This window comes from Balaenoptera ricei, chromosome 5, assembly GCF_028023285.1.
Source record: "Balaenoptera ricei isolate mBalRic1 chromosome 5, mBalRic1.hap2, whole genome shotgun sequence".
Classification (NCBI taxonomy): Eukaryota; Metazoa; Chordata; class Mammalia; order Artiodactyla; family Balaenopteridae; genus Balaenoptera; species Balaenoptera ricei.
In genome coordinates, this window is record NC_082643.1 from 30,041,379 (window position 1) to 30,046,775 (window position 5,397).

A 5,397-nucleotide genomic window follows, 5' to 3' on the forward strand; every position below is an offset into this window, starting at 1 on the left:
TGTCTGTGAACTGTTTATGAAGCTGGTGATGACGAGCACTGTTCCTCTTAGGCTCTTAGGTCAAATCTATAGGGCAAATTTTTGGAGGCTTTTGTTAAGTCTATACTTGATGAAAGTGAGTATTTCAGTTAGGCATGACTAAAGAATGAGAGCTCCTTCCCAGATGAAAAGTTTATCAACATTGGTGGGTATTGATGAGGGATCACCATAAATTTGTGGAAAATTGGTAGCCAGCTTTGCATGATATATATTTTTCTATCTTTAGTAACTGGAGGTCTGATCAATTTTAAAAAGTCTGACCTTGGAAAACTGAATTGGGTCAAAAACGAATGCTCATGAAGAAACATATGGGACTAATGGATAAATTCCCTGTGTTTATGTGTAGCCTCAGGACCTAAAATGTAGGTCTGATCTGAAATCTTGATCTAGTCCTCTGATAGCAACCTTCACTTATGCTCTTGTGAAGCAGCTTCATACATTCCGACTAAGAATCAGGCTGGTGCTGCTGGTGGTGCTAGAAGGTGGTAGGTTATCATGTAAATATGTGATGTAGCCACATTCTGGGTGTGGATTTCTTATTGCTAAGGTAGCTATGCAACTGGAAATGAGGAGAAGCAGAAGGAATGGTGGAAAAGAGTTAGAGGTCATGCTGGCTTGGATCACTTTTGTAAGAGGTGAGAATTACTTTTGGGTTTCCTTTTATTTCATGAAGGACCTTTACTGTGTGCAGAAATATTTTCTGTTAGAGAAATTTCCAATGTTAGGTTGTGACTCATTAGTGGGTAATGAACTTAATTTAGTGGATTGTGACCAGCATAAAGAAAAATTTAAGAGAATGAAATAGAATAGAAACAATCAATTGGATCTCATTTTGTGAGAACAAGCTTTGCTTCATGAAACTTGTTTTACTTTTATTTATATCTGTATGTTTATATTGTGCCATAGTTTAAAATATATATTTTTCAATTTTTTAAAAATTTTATTGAAGTATAGTTGATTTACAGTGTTAATTTCTACTGAACAGCAAAGTTGACTCAGTAAAATGTATTTCTTATTGTGTGTTTTAGTCAAAAACATTTGAAAACCATTGTTGTAGGGTCTACATCCTGTCCTGCTTTCTCTGAGAACTCTTTCTGGGTTACACCAGCCCCTAATGATTCATCAGTCCCTTTGCCTTTTACCACTTATTTGTGCCACATATTTGATGCCTTTCTAATGCTTTCTTGTATTAAACTTCTCATGTGTACACGTCTTTTCTGTGTAATTGAATTTAAACTTCTTCAAAGTTGTGAATGTTAGGCTTCTTTGTATACTTAATTCTTGGTCTCTAAGGTGACACTGTACACATAATGACTAATCGGCAAGCAAGTCAGATCTCAGCTCATATGTCATTTTTCAGGGATGCATTTCTTTTTTTTTTTTTTTTTTTTTAGTTCTGCTATATTTGTTAAATGGCTCTTGAAGTATTTGATTCTTGGTTGAAGGTAGAAGATATCCACATTGGTATAAAGGGAGTAGTTATTTTCAGAAGTCTTTTTATAAATCACTCTTCTTGAGAAGTTCTCCTTTTCGAGACTTATCCAGGTTTTCAAGAAACTGCTCAAAAACTTTTACAAAAGGAGCTAGACTGGTCTTCTTATAATCTCTGGTTCTATGTTTGATATCAGTTTCAGCGCTATTCTGTTTTTCTTCTTAATTAGTGGAATTAACATCCAATTCATGGCAAATGGAACTTATGGTTGGGACAGTAAATGGATCAAACTGATCCACTTTCTGTAAATCAATAGGCACAGAAATGCAACCTGTTCTAGGATGAACACTAAAAGGGCTCTTCAGTAAATGATTGATTCCTTTGCTAACATTAAAATCCAGTTGTGGAAAACAGTACTGGAGCATGATCTCCCACTCAAGCTAGGGTCATTTTTGCTGTTATTCTGATATCTGCTGGCTGCTTTCTTCAAATGCCCCCAATGCTGAAGTGAATTGTAATGCTTTTGGAAGCTTTGTTGAAGTTCATCATGCATTGTTTCAGGAACAAGGGTTAAAATCTTAACCCAGTTTTCTTTATTCTCAAGAATATCTTAATCAACCAAAGCATATTCTTCAAAGTATTTTTCATTATGTTTATAGATTTTCTGACAAAAGGGTGAATTTTTGTTACTTAGATGAACTTTCTTTTTAACGTCCTGACCACCCTTTACAAGATTCAAATATTCAAATATCCCGGAAGGTACTGCAGAGGACAGTTTTCTAACTGATTCATCACAGACCCAAAAATGAACATCTCTCCTTCCGGAATATACCCAGAGATGATGTTTAAATCCAAAGTCCTCCTTCAATGCTCAGTTGATGATGTATATGGCCATCGTCATGAGGGTCCAGCACTTAGAACACATGTCTGCACAACTACAGTGTCTCCTCACATCGTCATAGACTGTCATGTCAATGTCAAACACCAGTTCTTTTTCCTGAGCCTGGAAAGCTCCCAGATGCACTGTATTGTGTTGATTTGGTCTGTGGGAATATACTAAGCCTATATCAATCTTGTATGGATTCACTTTCTGCATCTCCTTTTCCAAATCACTCTGGTTGTTGAAGGATTGGTACTGAATGTAAATATCACCTTTCAGTGTGAATGAAAATTCATGATGTTGCAAGTAATTCTTTACCACTCCGCCATAGTTGAGCCAGTCATAGTACTGGGCTTAGGGAAAGAGCCTCTGGTAATAAAGCTTAAGCAGCTCAGGCAGCTGGGTGAGGTCAAATGCCTTCATGGAGCGTGGAACTCAACTCAGGGAGTGATGCATTTCTTAAACCTGTTCTCTGCCTCTGCTCTAAGCTAGATCATGTCCCTATTACTGGCTCTCAGAGCATTTTATTTTTATTTATTTTATTATTTATTTATTTAGTTTTCATTTTATTTATTTATTTAACATCTTTATTGGAGTATAATTGCTTTACAATGGTGTGTTAGTTTCTGCTTTATTCTCCTGGCACTTTTTTAATGCCTTCATAACAAGTACTGGAGTTTGAATATAAGTATTTGGGTGACTAGGTAAACTGTTTCCTCCACGAAAGAGTCAACTTCCTCAAAGTGGACAAGATCTGTCGAGCTCACTTGTACCGAGCACAGTACTTGGCACATGATGGGCATTCAATAAATATTTGTTGACTGACTGATTGATTGACAGGCTAAATGACTTAAAGAATGACCAGTAGTTCTGGCAGAGGCAGCAGGCCCATTCTTACTTGTTATCAGAAAGGTGTTTTGCTAATGAATGTGAGATGAGAAAGAAAGACTCAGATCTTATGATCTGAGGAAGTTAGAGCTTTGTATGGGGACATTGTTGTTTTTCTTCAATTGTGCTATCAGCGCCTTATTTTTGGTTTGCCTGTACCTGGCTATGGAAGTGTGTCTGTGAAGAAACAGCTATGTGAATGACACCTCCGGATCTTTGGATAACTGCTATGGAGAAAATGGATTCTACTGTATGAGGTTCAGTTTGTGACATACATAAGAAATCCCTCTTAGAACTTGTAAGCTGTTTCTCCTTCTTGATAGACTGACAGTGTTCTTTTTATTAAATAAATAAGAGCTGCTACCCCTCTGATTTCCCTCTTTGTCTTGGCTCATAATGCAGACCTAAGATTTGGGTTAAAATGCAATAGGTTTTTTTCAATATGTGTATTTTGGGAATATGTATTTATCTTCTCTTTCTCCAGCCTTTTATAGCTTGCTTTTTTTATGGTTTGTCTTTTATTTATTTATTTTTTTTTTTAATTTATTCATTCATTCATTTGGGATTATGTGCGTCTGGTTTAATTATACCTATGTTAGAATACTGTAGAGGAAATGGTATCAGCCTTGGTATTGGAAAGACCTGGGTTCAAATTCTGAACAAATTTGGATGGTAATACTTCCTATCTATGTGATCCTGGAAAAAACACCCCTCTGTGTCTTAGTCTTCTCATGTGTAAAATGAGACCAACACTACTTTCTTCATTGTTTTAATTATTATCTGAGTTATTAGCACAGCGTTCAGCACATTTTAGGTACTCAGAAAACATTAGTTCTGAGTACCATTTATGGTGTATAACTTCAAATCCTTTTTGGAGGGAGGTAAATAGGATCCGTGATAACCAGAGGGTTTGGTGTGTTAATGTTACATTTTCTATTTTTTTTGAGAACTTGGGAAAATAATCTTGTTTCTCTCAATCACTTTATCTACAAAATGAAGAAAATAATAATTATATACTACCTCAGGGAATTATTTGTTAATACTATTGATGTGTACAATATTTGAAGATGCTCATCTATTGTCTCAAGGATAATCTTGAAAAGGATAAAAGAGATAATTTGATATGCTGAGAAAGTCATTTCTAGTTTCAATAATTAGGTTTTTGTATTAATCACGTAAAATGTATTTTTTTTAAAAACTAGCGTTTTAGGTGGAAATTCATCTTATGTTTCTTGAGAAAATTGAAGATAAAATAATTCACATTCTATGCTATCCTAAATGGTTATAATGTAGAACCAGGTATCAGAAACAAGTCAAATGTCTGGTATCCAGGAGGTCGATAACCAGGGAATGAGACACTAGTATCTGATGTTCCAGGTAGCCAGGAGTTCAATGTGTAGAGTATGAAGGTAGTTCAAAATATGATTCCATCAACAGATGCATAGAAAGGAAATTAACAGAGTATTTTTCTCTAGTTTCCTTTACACTTTTTGGGCTTTATATATGAACCTGTGGTTATAGGTATATTCTGGAAGTAATTGTCATTTAGGGAATTCTGCTATTATATTTATGGTTTGAGTGAGATATGAGACCTTGTTTTTCCCATTATATGATTTTTTAAACCAAGATTCCTGGAATTACTATATTAATGAGTAAATTGAACATTGAAATCATTAGTTTAACAAACTTTGAGTTTCAGGTATTTTGAAAGATGCTGGGGATAAAAGACATATTTTATCTTTGAAAAGTTCATGGATTTGTGGGGAGAGAGACACCTGAAGAAGATGATGAGCAAATGGTGAGAGCCGTGGAGTCAAGTCCCACGTGCTCTGGCAGGAGGGAAGCTGGAGCAGCAATTTACATTTTATCAGATAGCGGTTTATACCAACCCACTCTTCCCTTCACCCTGCAGCACATACCCTGAAGTGACACAGGTAGGATGAAGAATTTCCTTTCTTTGGATCTTATTTTGGCTTATGTGAAACTATAATTATTTGCTAAGGTCAAGTGGAGAAATGAGATAACTGTCATGGAGGTTCAAGGAAAGATTCTGTTTTGCCATTGAACTTTGTATGCCTTTGCCATTTCAACTAACATATTTTTTTTTAATTAATTAATTAATTAATTTTATTTTTGGCTGTGTTGGGTCTTCTTTGCT

The 5,397-nt window shown here is 35.4% G+C and overlaps 1 pseudogene; it reads right to left on the reverse strand.

The window, feature by feature from the left end:
* Positions 1 to 1,524: 1,524 nt before the first annotated feature.
* On the reverse strand, positions 1,525 to 2,774 carry LOC132366367 (DNA primase small subunit-like; annotated as a pseudogene).
* Positions 2,775 to 5,397: the final 2,623 nt, after the last annotated feature.